Raw genomic sequence first — 19,900 nt, forward strand, 5'->3', positions numbered from 1 at the left:
TTTTTAATAATTTGTTACGACATTACCGATGCGTGTGACGAATCGGAACAACGTTCCACTAGCGGCCCATTAAAATGCTTGGTGTAAGTTTGGTTCTCATCAGTAGATTAACCCCCTCCCCCATCTCGATAGTAAGAAAGTTTAATAATGTTTTTTCATATGATCGCCAAATTAGTTCTTTTTGAGGGGAGTTAGAATGGTAAGGTATTCATTCCCAAATAGACAACCCAATCATAGACCCATGTACCCTGCGAAAAGAATCCAATTTATCGACTGTATGCCACATATTCCTTGGTGCCACCTCAATTTCTTTAAAAACCGCTTAATTCGAAAATTCATATAACAATCGGTTGGGTGCAATACAAATCTATGGTTTGAAACAAACAAACAAACAAAAAAAAAAAAAAAAAAAAATGGCGAAGAAAGTTAAGTTTATAGACCAATAACTTATTCATATATTGAGTTATTGAACTCAAACGAGAACCAACCAATGTTTTGATCAGGCGAATAAATTACTAGTAAGTGATAAATAACACAAACATTAGTATAATACAAATAATAATAGTACAACTTTCAGTACGATTAGCTCATTGCAAATTGTGTTCAGTGTGGCACAAGTTTCGGTTCATGCATCAAGCTTACAAAGTGACTTTTTCCAAGCCCGAATTTTCAGAATTCCAGCCTCGATAACAAAAGTCAGTGAGGAATTTATAAACATCGCCATTTGAATATTGGATCTGATGGGCGAAAATTTTGCAAATATGAAATCAATTTAAAACTTATAAAGGAAACACACTTTGGAGAAGTGTTTCTTTTAAAACTAACTTAGTTACCATAATGCATTACCAGAGGGGTAACTAAGGTCTGAAATCAAAACTGAACATATCATTGCTACTTACACTACTTTATACACACAAATAAATATACAGTACAGTAGCATTACAGTGGCAAATGATGCAAGAAAGCAAGTTTATAGATATCAGACAAAAACTAAATTTGCATGGCAGTCTTTTATGTGCAACAGTATCAAAAGCTTTCCTGAAATCCAAATAACCCCAGGGGCTCACAACTGGCGACTATGGGCTTGGCACACCCAGGGTCCTGAGTTGGATACCATCATTCTTCTTTTTCTTGTTGATTCCCTTTTCTCTCTCTCGGGGTAATTCAGAAAAATTTTGTTTGACTGGTGAAGCATAAGCCTCAGGCTTCCTTGCACCATATGGCTAATAATAATAATATGATATCAAAATTGATTTTTGTGTCCAGTTCCTTTGTAACCATCATATTAACTAATCAAATTGGCCAGACAAGATTTCCCCTTAACAAACCCATGCTGTGTTTGAAGTACTGTATAATTACGGCCTTGTCTATATGATACTGCACTACTTTTACCAGTGACTCTGGAACAGGCTTGTAATTACTCATGTCGCCTTTTCATTCCCCATTATGAATTGGGGATACGTTCGCATATATCCAGTTCGTGGGAACCTTCCCTGAATCCAAGGATGCTCTCATAATTATGGCTGAAAAAAAAAAAACTGCCGCCATTATCAACCCACTCATCAATTCATGCTGAGGGAAATGGACCATAATCTGCCACGCTGGTCCACTGCGGGTTGGCAGATCGACCGTATTTAGCAGTCAGGGACTTGAATCCCGGTCTACTCAAAGAGCGTGTGCTATTGCACTCCCGCTCCTGACCACTCGGCTACGAAGGTGTCTTTCTTATGTTTAACTTCAAAAATTTATTTTACACTTTGCTCAGTTATTACAAAATCATTTAGCTACCTGTTAGAGCTTGACAAACTTCTGGCATCCTCTTCCCTAAAGAATTCCTTATGTGTGAATGTAGATGCAAATACGTGAGCAGGATCATCAACAGTTTGGTATTATAACACTCAGAGATTTTTCCTGCCTGTTTAGTTTATTTTTCTTTATTTATTTGCACGGAAACTACTTGCCTGTGTAGATTATTTTGGAATTTATTGAAGTTTAAAAAAAGGTATTTATTTAATCCAATTTTAAAACCCATTAAATAAATTCACTTACCGGACAATAGATGGAGACACCGCTAAGTTTATAAGGAAATCAACAATACATATTGTGTATAAAGTAGCTTAAGTTAATGTATTCAGTTTAGATTTCAGACTTAGTAACCCCTTTGATGATACATAAGAGTAATCAAGTTAGTTTTACAGCAAACATACATTTCCCAAGTTTTAAATTGATCACATTTTTGCAAATTTTTGACTTACTCAGGTCCAATGTTCAAATTAAAATGCCTACGTTCCTGAATTCCTTAATGACTTCTGTCGTTGGGGCAGGGTTGGATCTTTTGAGAATTTCTGTTTGGAATAACACTTTTGAAATTTGACGCATGAACCTAAAATTGTGCAGCAACGAACACAACTTTCAATAAGTTAATCTTATTGAACATTATGTTCCCACATGAATTTAATATTTAACTCTGAGTGACGATTTTATTACGTAACACTACCGAATAGCGAGTAGTTCAAAACAGCCTGGATTCGTCGTGGTATAGACTCAAGGCAGAGGTGGACTGACTGTAATTGGTCCCAGCGGTTCCCAACAATTTTGGCACTTTTTTTTTTGCAGTGGTAACACTCTACAAAAGCTATTTGCTCCAGCGGTAATGGCCGCCTAGTCGCCCGGTGCAGCCTTCCCCTGAAACTGAGTATTGAAAGTGACACCCAATTTGAGGGGCAGACTGCACCGAGCGACTAGACTCAACTACATCCCACAATCGTTGAATATTTATTGGTCGCAGATCTTTACTTCAAAGAGATAATTCACCTCAAACTACAGATGCTTAATTGAATTGAAGTTTGGTGACTGGGTGAGGTAAACATAACAGGCAGAATTCGCTCTTGTGTTCCTGGAACCAACTCCAGTTCTGTCCTCGTAACATGGCGCATGTTGGGAGAACTTACAGACACAGACTGACGCCATGAAGGGATGTGCTTGGTCAGAAACATAACCTGTGGCATACAAACATTACTCGATTCACATTAAGGGCGCAACATGCACATAGGAAATATCCCCACACTATTAAACAGCTGCCACTGACTGCATTTCTGACATATGGTTGAATGAGTTCATTGATCCGCGATCTTTTCACCACATTCTGGTTTTCCCATGGGCTTGTAACAGTAGGAATCAAGATTCGTCAGACCAGACCACTTTTTTCCCCTAATCCTCTACTTTTTCTGTTAGCCTGCACAAGTCTTGTCAGCCTCTGTTGGTAGCTTGCATCAACAAGAAATCCACACAATCGCTGTTGGCTGGATGTTATTCGGTTACTGAATCAATCTTGATACATCCGAGTCTTTCGTGAAGACCCTAGCAGGGTTGCAGTTTCCGAAATACTGATATCGGCACGTCTGGCGCTGACAGTAGGTGTATATAATAAAGTGCCAATATTATGTATGCAATAACTAGCTCGTGATTTGGTTCAAGGGATATAAATAACTTTTAACATCGAAGCAATGATTCGGAACAGTGGCAATTTCATATGTTATTAACTCATGCCTAATAAATCAGCGAAACAGTGCATAATTCTAACTGAGGTTGTTGATTTATTGCAGATAGTCACAGACAATTGCAAATAATGTGACCTTTGATATTTTGATTAGACCAAGTTAGGTACTAATAAAATTATTAAAAATATATCGATTTGAGAACTTTAATATTGGGGAGGATCAGTTTTAAGAAGTTAAGTCATTGTTTAGCATTTATTATTATTATTTGTTGTTGGATTTAGTAATTCATTCCTCTACCATGGACTTTGGCTGCTCCTAAAAATTCAATGTTTTTGCTCACTTAATAAAATCCAGTCAACTTTTTGGCTAAAAAAAAACAAAAATGTGAACCAAAGAGTCCCCCACCCGAAAATGGACAGGGATATTTTCTTTTGCAGCTGTATTTCACAAGATGTCTTCAGCATGGTCGTTTATTTAACAAAATTTTTATGGGCCTCTATGACAGCTTGAAAGACAGGGTGGATGCCCTCGAAGGAAATAAATTGAGGGGCCCATCAAGCTCTCAGCTGCCCACATCAACGCCAGAGCTTGCACTTGGTCATCAGGCAACACAGAGGCAGCCCCCTAGGCAGAATGCGCTGGTCCCACAGGAACTAGTAGTTGTTGGTGACTCTATTGTCAGGGAAACGGGGAACATGCTTTGTAAAAAGGATAGGTGGAACAGGACCAGGGTATACAAAGAATGTATACAATGTATACAATTTACCCTTCACGGCAGGAATGCCAGGGGCTTCACATTGGCTGGTGTACAAAGGCCTTGAGGACGGGGCCCACATCGAGGTTCGGGTTCATCCCCCAGGGCCAATAATATAATACGTTTCAGTTAAATTATTCACAATATTCATAAGAATGTTATACAGTATTTTTGACATTATATACATTATTATACAGATATCCTATTTAAATTTATTATATTGCGACATTACTGTGCAGTTTGCCTGGATGAGAGTAGGTCATCAAGAACCTCCCTCCGGTATTTGCGGTCCTTGACAAATTTGTAGAGGTCGCCTTCGATTGCTTGGACTGTGATAAGCATCTGCTTGGGGAGAAAGCGGTCGCTAAGGGCTAGTCTGTTATGGTTGGATATAAGTGTTGGAGATGATCTCAGTCCGGGTTGAGGGATCCTCCAGCTGCACAGTTCCCATATGCTTGGCTCTGAGATTATTCCAGTGGTCATTTTGACAGTTAGGGTGAGGCGTCTTTCCATTATAAGGTTTGGCAGTCGTGCAAAGTTCAGTGCGGTTGCCATCGCAGTTGTTCTTTGCTGGGGTGGACGATGATGTTTATGTGTGACCCAACGAAGGAGCCAGTATTCGGAGGAGTACACACGCTTGATATTCGTGGGGGCTGCAGATGCCCATATTTCTGAGGCGTATAACACGACGGAGTATACAGAGGTGTATACGTACCGCCGAGTCACATCCAGATCCTTAACGTGAAGTAGTTGTTGTTTGGTAATCCACCGCATTTTGGAGAATTTTGTTATGAGCTTGTCAATGTGGGGCTTGAAGGTCAGTTTGCAATCGAAAACTACTCCCAAGTCTGTATGTGTATTTACCACTGGAAGGAGAATGCCATTTAGAGAAACTTGGACTTCAGTGGGTTGGTGCTTCAACGAAAAGACAATTTGGGCTGATTTTGCAGGATTAATAAGTAGTCCAAATTGATGGAGATAGGATTCTAAATCGTGTAGCTTTCGATTGATCTTTTCAGTAATTTTTGAGATATGTTCCCCCGGGTTAATCTGGGTGTGTAACTTAATATCGTCAGCATAGCAAATTATATCTTCTCTCTCTTGAACAAACGGAATAATGACTGCAGTAAATAATGCTCCGGAGAGGACTCCGCCTTGGGGAACTCCTGCAGTGATTTTTCTTGAGATTATCTCTTGTTCTGCTGTAAGAACAATGATTCTATCTGATAGCAGGGTTGTTATAAACCACAACACGTCAGCTTTTATATGGAAGTAATTTTCTAGGAGGTGAACGAGTGAGGGAATGTTGATTGAGTCGAAGGCGGCTTCCAGGTCGACATACGTAACGGCAAGTTCTGCTTTGGCTTCTAGTGCACTGAGAATGGTGCTGGTTATGGAAGTTAAATTGGTGACTGTGGATCTTCCGGGAATGGCATAGTGAATTTGTGGGGGTTTGTGAGGCATGATTTGATTTGTGATGGTTGAAAGTAATGCCTTCTCCATAAGTTTCAAGAGGCTGGAAGAGCGAGAGATTGGCCTGAACTGTTTAATGAGGGATGCAGATTGGCATTTAGGATGTGGTCTCACAGCATATCTGTTCCAGAGAGGGGGTAAGTAGTGCTGCGTTAAGATACGGTTAAAAATTGAGAGTAGTGGATCGATGATAAACGTGCTGAGACACTTGATCATGAATTGTGGCACGAGGTCAGGGCCTGCGGTTGCGGTGGGTGGCAATCCATTTATAGCAGTTATAAGCTGCTTCCTGGTGATGCTAACGGTGGCGAGAATATCCGTAGGGATGTTGTTGACAGGTAAGTTGGCTGGATATGTCGGGGCCACCTTGTTCGAGAACCGTGCAATGTGGTCCATCCACAGTTCAAGATCCAGTGTTTTAGGGATTCCTGTATGCCGAGAGTCGTAAAATGGTTTGCCTTTATGTAGGGTTGCTTTTAGATGCTCTTTGATTGCAGATGATTTCTGGCGGTTGAACACTGCCCTTGCTCTGGAGAAGGCAATCCGATCTTGTACAGCGCCTGACTCTTTCCATTTCTTATGCAGATTTTGTTTTTCTTGGAAAGTTTTGTTCAGTGGAGGCGTCCACCAAGCTCTTGAACGGGGAGTGATGTAAACAGTCCTTGTCGCTCCGTAGTTGGCAATGGTCCGGATCCATCTGGTCATGAGGTCCACAGCCAACTGGAGATCGCAATTGTTGAGAACTTCCCAAGGGATGGAGGATGCGGCTTCGAGACATCGTGGTGGATCAATGAATTTGGGGGATGTTATTTCTTTTTTCTTTTTTGGGCCTTGAATATTGAAGTTAGGTGCGGCTAAGTGCAGGAGTATGGCAATGGGTTCGTGTGTCTGCCAGGGGCAAAGGTTGATGACGTTGTAGAGCGGATATCATCTTTTAAGGGCACAAAAGGTGATATAGTTGTACACGTTGGCACTAATGATATTAAGAGTAGGAGACCGGCGGAATTACTTAGCAAGTACAGGTCACTGTTGAAAAAAAGCCGTGAATTAGGGTTGAATTTGAAAGTGTCTGCAATTCTGCCCAGACACGATAGGAGGAAGTATATGACGAGAGCCTTATCGATCAATTCGGCCCTGGAGGGATTGTGCAAGGCTCAAGGGGTAGAATTTTTTTCAGCCTGGACTGTACTTGTTAACAGGAGAGATTGCTTCTACAGGGATGCGATACACTTAAATAGAAAGGGTGCAAGAATTTTTGCTGATGCTGTCGAGGCAGTGTTAGGTGGGTCGGAAAACTGCTAGTTGGGGGGGATACAAGGACTAATAGATTAACAGTAGCCACTGGCAGAGGTGAAAGTGATTCTTGCACTGCTTCTATTGAAATGAGCAGAAGCCTGAAAAACAAGATGCAGGATATTTCAGAGACTGCTGGGAGTCATTGCGGTACAAGTAAACACATGGGTTGTGTTAGGGTAGCCAAGAATAGAAACAGGTGCATGTATACCTGCGTGTACACCAATGCTAGGAGTTTGGTAAATAAATTTGATGAATTTGAGGTATTGCTCAAAACATCAAAGGCAGATATTGTTGGGATATTAGAGACATGGTGTCACACAGATATAAGTAATGTGGAACTGGATTTGGGGAATACAATGTGTATAGAAAGGATAGACAGGACAGGAGGGGAGGAGGGGTTATGCTATTAATTAAGAAACACATAAAGTCCAAGGAAGTGAAACCAGTCGACATCGATGGACAGGGCAGTGTCGAGTCAGTTTGGTGTGACATAAGCATAGGGAAATCAAAATTGAGAGTAGTAGTGTGCTATAGACCTAATGACTCTGATGAGTATAATAAGATATTGTACAGGGAAATAGAGTGGGCCAGTAAATCAGAGAGTCTTATAATGGGGGATTTTAATTTCCCAGATATTGACTGGAATTTGTGGGTTAGTCACTCGCACACTAGCAAGGCTTTTGTGGATTTATTGGATGATTGTTTTCTACATCAGCATGTTCGTGATTCAACAAGAGGGAGCAATACTCTTGATCTGATTATCAGTAGTGATTCTTCATGCATTAAGAATCTGCAGATAAATGAACCACTAGGTGGCAGTGATCACAGTGTGTTGAAGTGGGATTTACTCAAGGAGGTAACTACCATCAGAGGTAAAGGGAAGGGTTTTTGTTTTCGTAAAGGGGACTATGATGGTCTGAGACAGTATTTAAATTCTATACAGTGGGACCAACTGATGATGTTACCAACAGCAAACTCAAAATGGGAAGCATTCAAGGAACTAATCTTGGAGGCTACCAGGCTTTACATTCCAACTAAGAAATATTGTTCAAGGTTTAGGCCTAAATGGTTGTCAGATGAACTAATGAGACATGTGGCAGAGAAGAAAAATGCATGGGATACATACAAATTAATGGGTGACATGGAAGCCTATGATAGATATAAGTTGGTCTGTAACCAAGTCACAAAGGAGATTAGGCAGGCAAAGGCAGACTACGAAAAATCCTTGGCAAAGGATGCAAAGAAAAACAGAAAAGAGTTCTTTACCTATTTAAACTCAAGAAGGAAAGGGATGAATCAGATCGGTCCACTGGATATTGATGGTTCAACAGTTGAGGATCCTGCTCAGGTGGCTAACAATCTAAACTAGTATTTTGCATCTACATTCACACATGAGGAGTTATTCAGGAAGGAGAATGATGTAGGTAAAGTAAACATTGGCTACGATAATAACTTTTGTAATAACTGAGAGGAAAGTGGAGGAGAGATTGTTGAAGATAAACATAAAAAAGGCACCTGGGGTGGATGGGATCTATCCAGTTATATTAAAGGAGGCAGCAAAGGAAGTAAGCAAACCCCTAGCCATAATTATGAGAGCTTCTTTGGACTCAGGGGAGGTACCCATAGACTGGAGTTGTACAAATGTAACCCCAATTCACAAAGGAGGATCAAAGGCTGACACAAGTAATTATAGACCTGTTAGTTTAACTTCTGTTCCAGGTAAATTAATGGAGGCACTGGTTAAAGAAGCACTGCAGGATCATCTAGACAAGAATTCAGTTATAGCTCAGACGCAGCATGGTTTTGTTAAGGGCAGGTCTTGCCTGACCAATTTGATTGGATACTATGATGTAGTCACAAAAGAACTGGATGCAGGGAATAACTTCGATATTATATATTTGGATCTTAGAAAGGCTTTTGATACTGTTGCACATGGAAGACTGCTACACAAATTGGAGCAGTGTGGCATTGGAGGCAAATTGCTGCTATGGATAAGAGGATGGTTGAGTGGTAGAAGACAGAGAGTGCTAATCAATGGACACTGCTCAACGTGGACTAATGTTATTAGTGGAGTTCCTCAGGGTTCTGTGTTGGGTCCGTTGTTGTTTTCGGTGTTTATGAATGATATTGATGATGGGATATCAAGTTTAATGTCCAAGTTTGCAGATGATACAAAGGTTGTCAGGGTTGTTAAGGACACTACTGACGCTATGCTGCTGCAACAGGATCTGGAAAGGTTGAACAGATGGGCTGAGAGGCGGCAAATGAAGTTTAACATTGACAAATGTAAAGTACTACATATGGGAAACAGTAACCCCAGAGCAACGTATCAACTCTGCTGTACTACACTGACAGTGGTGGAGAATGAAAAGGACCTGGGGGTAATTGTGCAGGCAGATATGAGGTTCTCTGAGCAGTGCAGACGAGCTGCAAGAGTAGCTCATGGTGTCTTGTCAATGATATACAGGAATTTTTCTAGCAGGGATAAGGAGGTGATTATTCCCTTGTATAAGGCAATGGTTAGGCCACATTATTATCCATATGGTGCAAGGAAGCCTGAGGCTTATGCTGCACCAGGAAAAAAAAGTTCCCGAGTTACCCTGAGAGAGAGAGAGAGAGTCAAAAGTAGAAGGGAATCACCAAGAAAGAGAAGAACGATGATATCCAGCTCAGGACCCTGGGTGTGCCAAGCCCATACTCACCAGATGTGAACCCCCGGGGTTTTAGTTCTTCCTACGATAACATCGTAGGAAGAACAAATCTTGAGTACTGTATACAGGTCTGGAGGTCTCATTTCAAGAAGGATGTAGAGCTGCTGGAACGGGTACAGAGAAGGGCAACAAGATTAGTGAATGGAACAAAGGGTTGCTCTTACGAAGAAAGGCTTAAGTTTTGCAAATTACAGAGTCTGGAGACTAGGCACCGGCGAAGTGATCTGATAGAGGTGTATAAGGCTTTGAATGGTTTGAGCATGCTCAATGCCAATGGGATTCTTCATCTTGCTCAGAATAATCAGCTCAGAGGACATAAATTCAAATTGAGGAAGGACGGATGTCGGATAGATGTGCGGAAATTTGCCTTTGGCCAGCGGGTGGTTGGTTGGTGGAACCGACTTGCATCACTTGTTGAAGTTGATAGCCTAAACAAATTTAAAGCTTAACTGTACAGGTATTTCGAACGAACGGAGGGGTGAAATGGGAGTGGTGTGTGTTTTTTTTTGGCTGATGCTGAATAAGCTTGCTTTCTTGCATCATATGCCTCTACTAATGCTAATGCTGAAAACAGTAACACGCCTAAATTAGCAATTCTTGGGCTTTATTTGTTGGAAATTAAACAATTTACATCTGCCCGTCACTCTTTGAACGTGTGTCCATTTGTGGCCACAAATGATATCTATATGGGAGATTGGAGGTAGCTGAATGTGGTTCAGACTTTTCGTAACATTCATAGAGTATATCTTCTGCTAATTTTATGACTACAGCACTGACAAGGAGAGACCTTATTAGGGCTACTCTACACAGCTATTTCTGTTCCATTTCTAAAGACACTCCCCTGATTTAGCTCTCATGCAGACTTCTTTTGTGCCTTCCCTGTATTCAAAAACTCCTTGGCCTCACTGAGGCAAAGGCTAACCTAATCGGAAACTTGAAAACTTAATGTTTCGTGTCGTCAACAACTCCAAGAAATCAAACTATGTGATCTCTCTAGGTCATCAAACTCCTGCTGTTAGTTCCATTATTGATGTCCCCAACTGACCCCATCACCTTCTATCCAGTGTTTAGGTGTTATTCTTGAATCGAAACGAAACTTTTTCGACCATCTGAGTCAGGGGTGGACTCAGATAACGTGCGTAATGCGTAATCGGGGAACGTGCGTAATGCGTCCCACGGTCGTTTTCAAAATACAGTATACATATAATAAACGGCCTGCGGATTACGTATTATATATATTTTTAAATTAATGGACACTGACGATAATACTGAAAATATTTCTTTAGAAAATACTGTGTATTGCTACGACAAATATTGATTCAGATATCAATTCACTGATAAAAATGAACAGTATCAAATCCCTCATTAAATATTATAAAAATAAAATATTGCAATAACAAACTACAAATACAATTCTATTAAAAAGTTTAATGGAATTGCATTTGCATTTTGTTATTATAATTGTAGTTTTATAATTTAATCTTGACTTTGCATTTCGTTTTTCATAATAAATTTAATTTTATGTATAAATATTACAATAAATAATATAAAACTGTTTATGACAATTTTTTCATTTTAATAATCTTAAAAATCGTGTAAAACTTAAAAAAAAAAAAAAAAAAAGCCTGCGTGTACTCACAGACATTTTATTTGCCCCGCTATTTATAAAAGTTGCCCATCCCTCATCTAAGGTATTCCTTGAGCACATGATGCGTTGGTAAATTGTGCTGTTTCAAGAAAATAAAGCACTCAAGACCTACGTTGGTATTATTGTTCCTTACTGAATTTAAATACGTACATAATGGGGTTAAACGTTTTGTGGCATTTTTTTTTTTTTTGTGTTCAGTGACAGCTGAAGATATTTCGGTCACAAGAAATTGTGTCGTCGCAAAAGTTCGCTTCTTGTGACCAAAGTGATCTTTTGTGACAGGAATATTGTAAAGATCACATCTGGTGAGTATGGGCTTGGCACACCCAGGGTCCTGAGCTGGATATTATCATTATTCTCTTTCTTGGTGATTCCTCTCTCTCTCTCGGTAACTTTTTTTGGCTGGTGCAGCATAAGCCTCAGACTTTCTTGCGTCATATGGCTAATAATAATAATAAGACAGCTGTCGCTGAAGAAGTGGTAAAAAAATACAAAGAAATATTTGAAACCATTATATATGTTTCCAATTTGAAAAATAAACATAATACCACGATCAGAGCATTTTGGAATATAAAAATGTATCTCTTCCGAATATACACAACCCCAGGAGCTCACATCTGGTATGGGCTTGGCACACACAGGGTCCTCAGCTGGATATCATCATACTTCTTTTTCTTGGTGATTCCCTTCTATTTCTCTCTCTCTGGGTAATTCAGAAATTTTTTTTTTTTTTTTTGGCTGGTGCAGCATAAGCCTCAGGCTTCCTTGCACTATATGGCTAATAATAATAATGCCTATCTAGTACCTATTTCTGCTTTATTTTTGTGATTTGTTGAGGCTTATACACCGATGAGCCAAAACATTATGACCACCTATCTAATATGATGTTCGTCCTCCATGTGCAGCCAAAACAGCTGGTACCTGGCGAGGCATAGACGGTACAAGGTTCCCAAATGAGGATCAAAGGCCGACACAAGTAATTACAGACCTGTGAGTTTAGCTTCTGTTCCAGGAAAATTAATGGAGGCACTGGTTAAAGAGGCACTGCAGGATCATCTAGACAAGACTTCAGTTATAGCTCGGACACAGCATGGTTTTGTTAAGGGGAAGTCTTGCCTGACCAATTTGATTGGATACTATGATGCAGTCACAAAAGAACTGGATGCAGGGAATAACTTTGATATTATATACTTGGATTTTAGAAAGGCTTTTGATACTGTTGCACATGGAAGACTGCTGCACAAATTGGAGCAGTGGCATTGGGGGCAAATTGCTGCTATGGATAAAGGGGTGGTTGAGGGGGAGAAGACAGAGTGGTAATCAATGGACACTGCTCATTGTGGACTAATGTTATTAGTGGAGTCCCTCAGGTTTCATTTTTGGGTCCATTATTGTTTTCTGTATTTATAGATGATATTGATGATGGTATATCAAGCTTAATGTCCAAGTTTGCAGACGATACAAAGGTAGGCAGGGTTGTCAAGGACAGTACTGACACTATGCTGCTGCAACAGGATCTGGAAAGGTTGAGCAGATGGGCTGAAAGGTGGAAAATGAAGTTTAACATTGACAAATGCAAAGTACTACATATGGGAAACAGCAACCCCAGAGCAATGTATCAACTCTGTGGTACTACACTGACATAAGGTATGTTCGTGTCAGATGGCACTTGGGATTTCTCCCATCTCCGCGTGTGTTTCGCTGTATCGAGGACAGTACACTGTCAAGCCAGAGACTTGAAAGTGTGTGGGCTGTGTCTGTGCAGTGTGATATGTTGTGCCCATTGTTTATCCGGCTTATTGGCCACCAGGCCCCTAGTGGGGCCTGACGTTGCCCATACATACCCTGCCACGTGGAGGCTAGCCGGGTGTATCTGGTATCACAACAAATTGCTCTGTCAGGTCCTGCCACCTAGTTTCCTGGGATTTCAGTGGCTAGGACCTATTAAAAAAAAAATTGCGTTTGACATTAATGCTTAATGGGATTGCTGTTAGGAAATCGCTGGTTGGTTGGGGTTGAACGCTAAAGAGATGTGTTCAAGGCCAAAAAGGTCGGGTAAAATTTTGATGTATTAAATTTAGACGTGAGGCTATACGCCAGATAAAAGCTAAGTGTTAGTTGTCTTAGAGATTTACATAAAACCGGTGGAATTTAGACGTTGATTATAATTTGGCGGCATTGTTAAGGGTGTACTTGGTCGATTTAGTGAGACTGAAGACTGGGGGGAAAACAGATAGAAGAATAGGGACGACAGAGTAGGTATCCCCAAAGAGGTCAGTGGAGACGAGCCCCACCAGGCGAAGTATTGGGGGGAGGCAGGGAAGAGAGGAGACAGAGATCCGTCTCCTCCTGCCCCTGCCTGGGGATGGGGTTTAAAGGGAACCAGGTTAGAGTACCCAGTTCAGATCGCCAATGGCGTTGGCAGCAAAGCCGTAGAATGTCTTCGTCAGTGTCATGTCCAAGCAGTGTCGAATCCGGTATAAAGGTCAACCTGTCCATCCCGCCCCGGGGGTGGGATGTTAGCTGGCAGTGGGGAACCCAACAGGCGAGGGGGTGGGAGAGAGACATTTACTTCAATCATAATCTGCATTCTCACTCTACTTGCATTCTTTTTTTTTATTATTATTATTTTTTATTTATTTATTTTTTAATACTTTTTTATTTTATAATTTTTTTACAAGCTTTTTATATATATATAACCATATAAATCAGAATAAGGATCAAAACAAAACAATGCCAGCAGCACGGCAAGGCAAGAGCGAAAAGGCAAAACCAAAACCAAACTCAAATCAAGCAGGGAGGGAATACACTGACAGTGGTAGAGAATGAAAACGATCTGGGGTTAATTGTGCAGGCAGTTCTCTGCGCAGTGCAGACAGGCTGGAAGAGTAGATCCGTCTGCTCCCGCCCCTGCCTGGGGATGGGGTTTAAAGGGAACCAGGTTGGAGTACCCAGTTAAGATCGCCAATGGCGTTGGCAGCAAAGCCGCAGAATGTCTTCGTCAGTGTCATGTCCAAGCAGTGTTGAATCCGGTATGAAGGTCAAGCTGTCCATCCCGCTCCGGGGGTGGGATATGTTAGTTGTTGTTGTTGTTTGGTTTTTAGGAGCATTGGCAACTAAGGCCATATTGCTCCAGTGCGGTGGTCATTCCCTGACCTTTCCGCATCCTCTGTATTTGGTGGTGATGGGCTCGAACCCCGGTCTAATCAAGAAGCGTGTGCTACGCGCTGCTGCTCCTTCCCACCTGGCTACGGAGGCGGCTTGGGATATGTTAGCTGGCAGTGGGGAACCCAACAGGCGAAGGGGATGGGAGAGACACACATTTACTTCAATCATAATCTGCATTCTCACTCTACTTGCATTCTTTTTTTTATTATTATTATTTTTTATTTATTTATTTATTATTTTTTTAATACTTTTTTATTTTATAATTTTTTTACAAGCTTTTTTTATATATATATATATATATATATATAACCATATAAATCAGAATAAGGATCAAAACAAAAATAAAACAAAACAATGCCAGCAGCACGGCAAGGCAAGAGCGAAAAGGCGAAACCAAAACCAAACTCAAATCAAGCAGGGAGGGAATACACTGACAGTGGTAGAGAATGAAAAGGATCTGGGGTTAATTGTGCAGGCAGTTCTCTGAGCAGTGCAGACAGGCTGGAAGAGTAGCTCATGGCATCTTGTCAATGATATACAGGAATTTTTCTAGCAGGGATAAGGAGGTGATTATTCCCTTTTATAAGGCAATGGTCAGGCCACACCTTGAGTACTGTATACAGGTCTGGAGGCTTCATTTCAAAAAGGATGTAGAGCCGCTGGAACGAGTACAGAGAAGGGCAACAAGATTAGTGAATGGAACAAAGGGGTACTCTTATGAAGAAAGGCTTAAGTTTTTTGCAAATTAGTGTTTGGAGACAAGGCACCAGCAAGGTGATCTGATAGAGGTGTATAAAGCCTTGAATGGTTTGAGCATGCTCAATGCTGATGGGATTCTTCCTCTTGCTCAGAATAATCACCTGAGAGGGCATAAATTCAAATTGAGGAAAGACAGATGTAGCATAGATGTGCCAAAATTTGCCCTTAGCCAGCAGGTAGTTGGTTGGTGGAAGAGACTTCCATCCCTTGTCGTGGAAGTTGATAGCCTAAATAAATTTAAGGCTCATCTGGACAGGTATTTCGAACGAAGGGATTGGTGAAGGGGAAGTGGGGTTTTTTTTTTTTTTTTTTGGCTGATGTTGCATAAGCTTGCCTTCTTGCATCATATGCCTCTGCTAATGCTAAACACTACAAATGCAATTAATTGTTGCCAATTGCCTTCATAACGTTAACTAACCTCGTGCATGTGCTTGCTGTCTAACATTTGATGTTCCACTGTAACGTTTTTTGTATATAAATGAATATTGTATATTGGTAAATAGTTTAGTAATTTGTAAACATTTTAAATATTTGTATAGTTTGTAAATATTTAGGGCAAATTATTTAGTCCTGCTCTTTCGGATGCATATTCCTTATGCATTACTGAGGCGCCCTTCCCCAGAGTAGCCAAAAAAAAGCCTGTTTAATCCATAATGTAGCTATATAATCAGGACCCATTTTAGCACTCTTAGGGACTGAAGTTGGAGGCACAATTTTCCCCAACCATTATGACAAGTTCCCAGGGCTGCTGTCCCATAGCCTTGACTGTGGACGAAATGCTGTATATTTGCAATGAAAAATAAGAGAAATCAATACTACCGCAATTAGCAAAACAAAAATGTTTTTTTTTTTTGGTAGTTGTTGGGGCATCGGCTTCTGTGGCCATAATGCACCTCCCAAGGTTTTTGCAGTACTTTGATCCAAGCCAGAGGCAGGATTCGAACCCACAACCTTCGAGTTGCCAGACAGGCACTTTACCCACCTGTCACAAAAATATGTAAAAATGAAATACAGTATATTAACTGTTGTATGTACTTAAATTTTTTCTTGAATGTGATTCCTCTCAGAGCCACAGTTCTTTTCCACACTACTCCAAACACTTTGAAGTCACGATAATTATTTTATAACATGAGCAAGTTTGTTAAGGTCATTTGATTTTCTATCGCTATTCTAAAATGACATTTAATAACCAATTGATATAAACTTTTTTGTACACTGATATAATCTAAGTAGGTTCCATTTACTGAATTTAATAACATTAGCATGTACTTGGCATAAATGGACAATTTTGATTCCCCAGGGCCATCTTTTTCTGACGCTGGGTTGTTTCATAACCTATGGGCCATACTGTCAGGATGAATTCAAGTAATAAATGTGCCCAATTCTGAATGATTACAGAGCTAAGAATAGTAATAATAAATAAGAATAAACAATATATATATACATGTCAGTCAAAAAATTATGACTACCTACCTAAGAGTGGGTATATCCTCCTCCTGCTGCAAGTACCTCCATAACACAGCAAGGCATGGACTCTGTAAGGCCTCTGAACTTTACAGGAAGTATATTGTACTATGACACCAGGACCACATACTGTACATCTGCAATAGTTTATGGTGGAGGATCCAAATGCTGTATTTGTCGATCTACATAATCCAAGAGATATTCTATGGGATTAATATCCAGTTAATATCCATGAATTTGGTGACCAAGGTAGCATGTGGAAGTCACTTTTGTGTTTGGTGAACCACTCTCAAACAATACTGCAATGTGGCAGGTGTATTATTCTACTGGAACACACCTGTGCCATCTGGGAAGACAATCACTATAGGGTGATGTACCTGATCAACCACAACGAGCCTGTTGGATTGTATTGTAATTCCAGGAATTGTACATGGACACAGATCAAGGTATTCCCTTTTACTGTTAATTGCTGTTCTGTTGAGAATGTTCAAGTTTGAAGAGAAGTCGACTTTTTCATTGTGACCACAATTCCTGGTTGACTTCTACTTCCTAGACTGAATTTCCACTCATTTCCAATCTTCATGGCAGACCTACAACTATCAATTGGATCCTTGGAGGTCATCACAACCTTATGTTGGGACTTTATAGTGTCAGATACCATCATCATATTGCACTGTGATGTGAACATTATAATTAACTAACCCTCTACAAAGGAATCTAAGATAATTTTACATCAATATTGTTCAGCAGTACAGCACTGTAAACAGGTTGCCAAGAAGACCAGCTGGGATAGCATAGTACAAGAAATAACAATAATGAAATAATAATAATAAAAAAGAATGGATAGGTAGTTTTCAGCATTCAGAGTGCAGTCTGGGGTATGAGGGCTCCAAGGGATTCCCATGAAAACATTCCAAAGCCAAAACACTGCCTGCTTCTGTTGGACCAGGACAGTGGTGTGATTGCTCTCTGCAGTCTGTTGCCATAACCTCCATCTACTGTTTGCACGACACAGTAGGAAATATAGTTCATTGGAAAAGGCCTCTTTTCCAGTCTTCCATGTTCTAATGATGATGCTCTGATGAAAATTTTAGGTGTCACTGATGACTGATAGTCAGAGATGTCGGTACCTTGATCGTGTGCTTACTCTAGAGGCCCACTCAGAGGAGGATTCATTATATTATGATCTTGGAAACATTGCTGGCCATCCCCTGGTTAAAGTCCATGGCCAGCTGTTCCACATTTTCTATCTATCTTCTTGCACAACGCTGGACAGCCTACGTTCATCATGACTATTGACAGGGCATGGTTCCCCACCACTGCCCAGTAATTGCTGTTGTGCATTCATGCACTCTTGAAACACCTTAATTACAGCATTCTTTGAATGGCCTACAAGATTCAATTTCTGTAACATCACCTGACAATTATCCCTTATTTGATGTCTGTCAGATCTTGTCCCTTGCCCATGTTGATTGAATACTTCATATGAACATGTCATGAACCTTAAAAAACCAGCAAATATGCAGTAACATATTCTCTGGTTCTCACTGTGATATGTATGCCACTTAGTGGGGAGGCACAGCTGATTGTTAAAATACAGGAATGGTCACTGGAAAAGGTCCTAATGGTTTCACTGGACAGTGCGCACACACACACACAAGTATTGCAGATGCCACATTTATGCATCATGTTCCATTAATAATTTTCCAAACACTCATTTTTTTTTTTGTTTTCTAAACTGTATTTCATTTACTGCATACATGCAACATATAAAATCATTAATTTTGGAGATATTCAATACTAGTCCACAGTATGGTACTCATAAACTAAATACAGTCAGTTCTGCTATAATGCGGTACATGTGTTCCTAAAAATCTCAAACAACAGGGCTTATGAGAAAAATAGGGATGGGGTCGAGCACCCAAAAAAAAAAAAAAAAAAAATGTTCAGCCTGGTAAGTAAAATACTAAAAAAAGTTAAAACCCTATAAAATTGCCAACACAGGTCTAAACATCTTAAATTTCTAATAAATAAATAAATATTACAGTAAATATAGCACTGTAATATATACATACTATTGATATTTCTGTTCACTGACATTTTTTTTTTGGATTGTAAAATTTAAAATGGTAAAAAAGCTAAGCAATCAATAATGATGAATGCGGCATGCATAAATTAAACAATTGAGATACAGAGTAACAAATTTATGAAGCCTAAAAAATTGGAAGTGATGAGAAGATTCTGAAAATTTGTTTTTTATATGATTGAAGATTTCATGGAAGGGGAAACACATTTCACCATAATAACAACAACATAAATTGGTATTATCACAAATGCAATAAGATCGAGTTTACTACCCATTTATAATTAGATTGCACTAACAGAAAACCCAATAATTTTTATGGTTTTATGGTAGTGACCTCCAGAAATGTGCTCCTGTGATCCCGCCTCACGAAATTTCTGTTCGAATAGAAATATGTGAGCTCCTGAAAAGTGAGTCGGCCGGCAATATCACGTGTTATCTTGTGAATACAGCGAATGACAATAGTGTATCTCCAACCAATACAACTACAGTAAATGGGAAATACAGCTCTCACAAATTTTACATTTTTTAAGCTTTGTAAACTTGTATGTATTGCTGCACAGGTTGCAACATTCAGCTTGGTGCCAGGTTTTGGTTTCACCTGGTGTTACTTGCAGACGAAATAGCACATGAACCAATGCGAAAATCACATTATACTCTCGTTGTTCCCTAATATATCAGTCACGTTGGAGTAAATTCATGTTATAGCAGAACTGACTATACTGTACTTGAAGTAGTGTGTGTGTTTAGTTTTTATGATTGATTGTTGAATTGTTTTTTTCTGAAATCACTTCACAACATTCATAGGCTTCTATAGTCAAACAGTCAATTGTGAGTGTACAAAGGTGCATATGCTTTGAATAACTACAGTTCAAGTCACATGACTACTAAATACAGTAGAATGTCCTTATATTCTGTCTTGTATCTTGTGAACCCCTTTAAACAATATGAGGTCATCCTGAAGTATAAACAGAAAATGTATTTATTTATACCTCATATTAAATTATATTGGACAATCGCAAGTCCCATACCAGAGGTAGCATT

The sequence above is a fragment of the Mastigoproctus giganteus genome, chromosome 12 (genome assembly GCF_048544385.1).
Source record: "Mastigoproctus giganteus isolate SK-2022 chromosome 12, ASM4854438v1, whole genome shotgun sequence".
NCBI lineage: Eukaryota > Metazoa > Arthropoda > Arachnida > Uropygi > Thelyphonidae > Mastigoproctus > Mastigoproctus giganteus.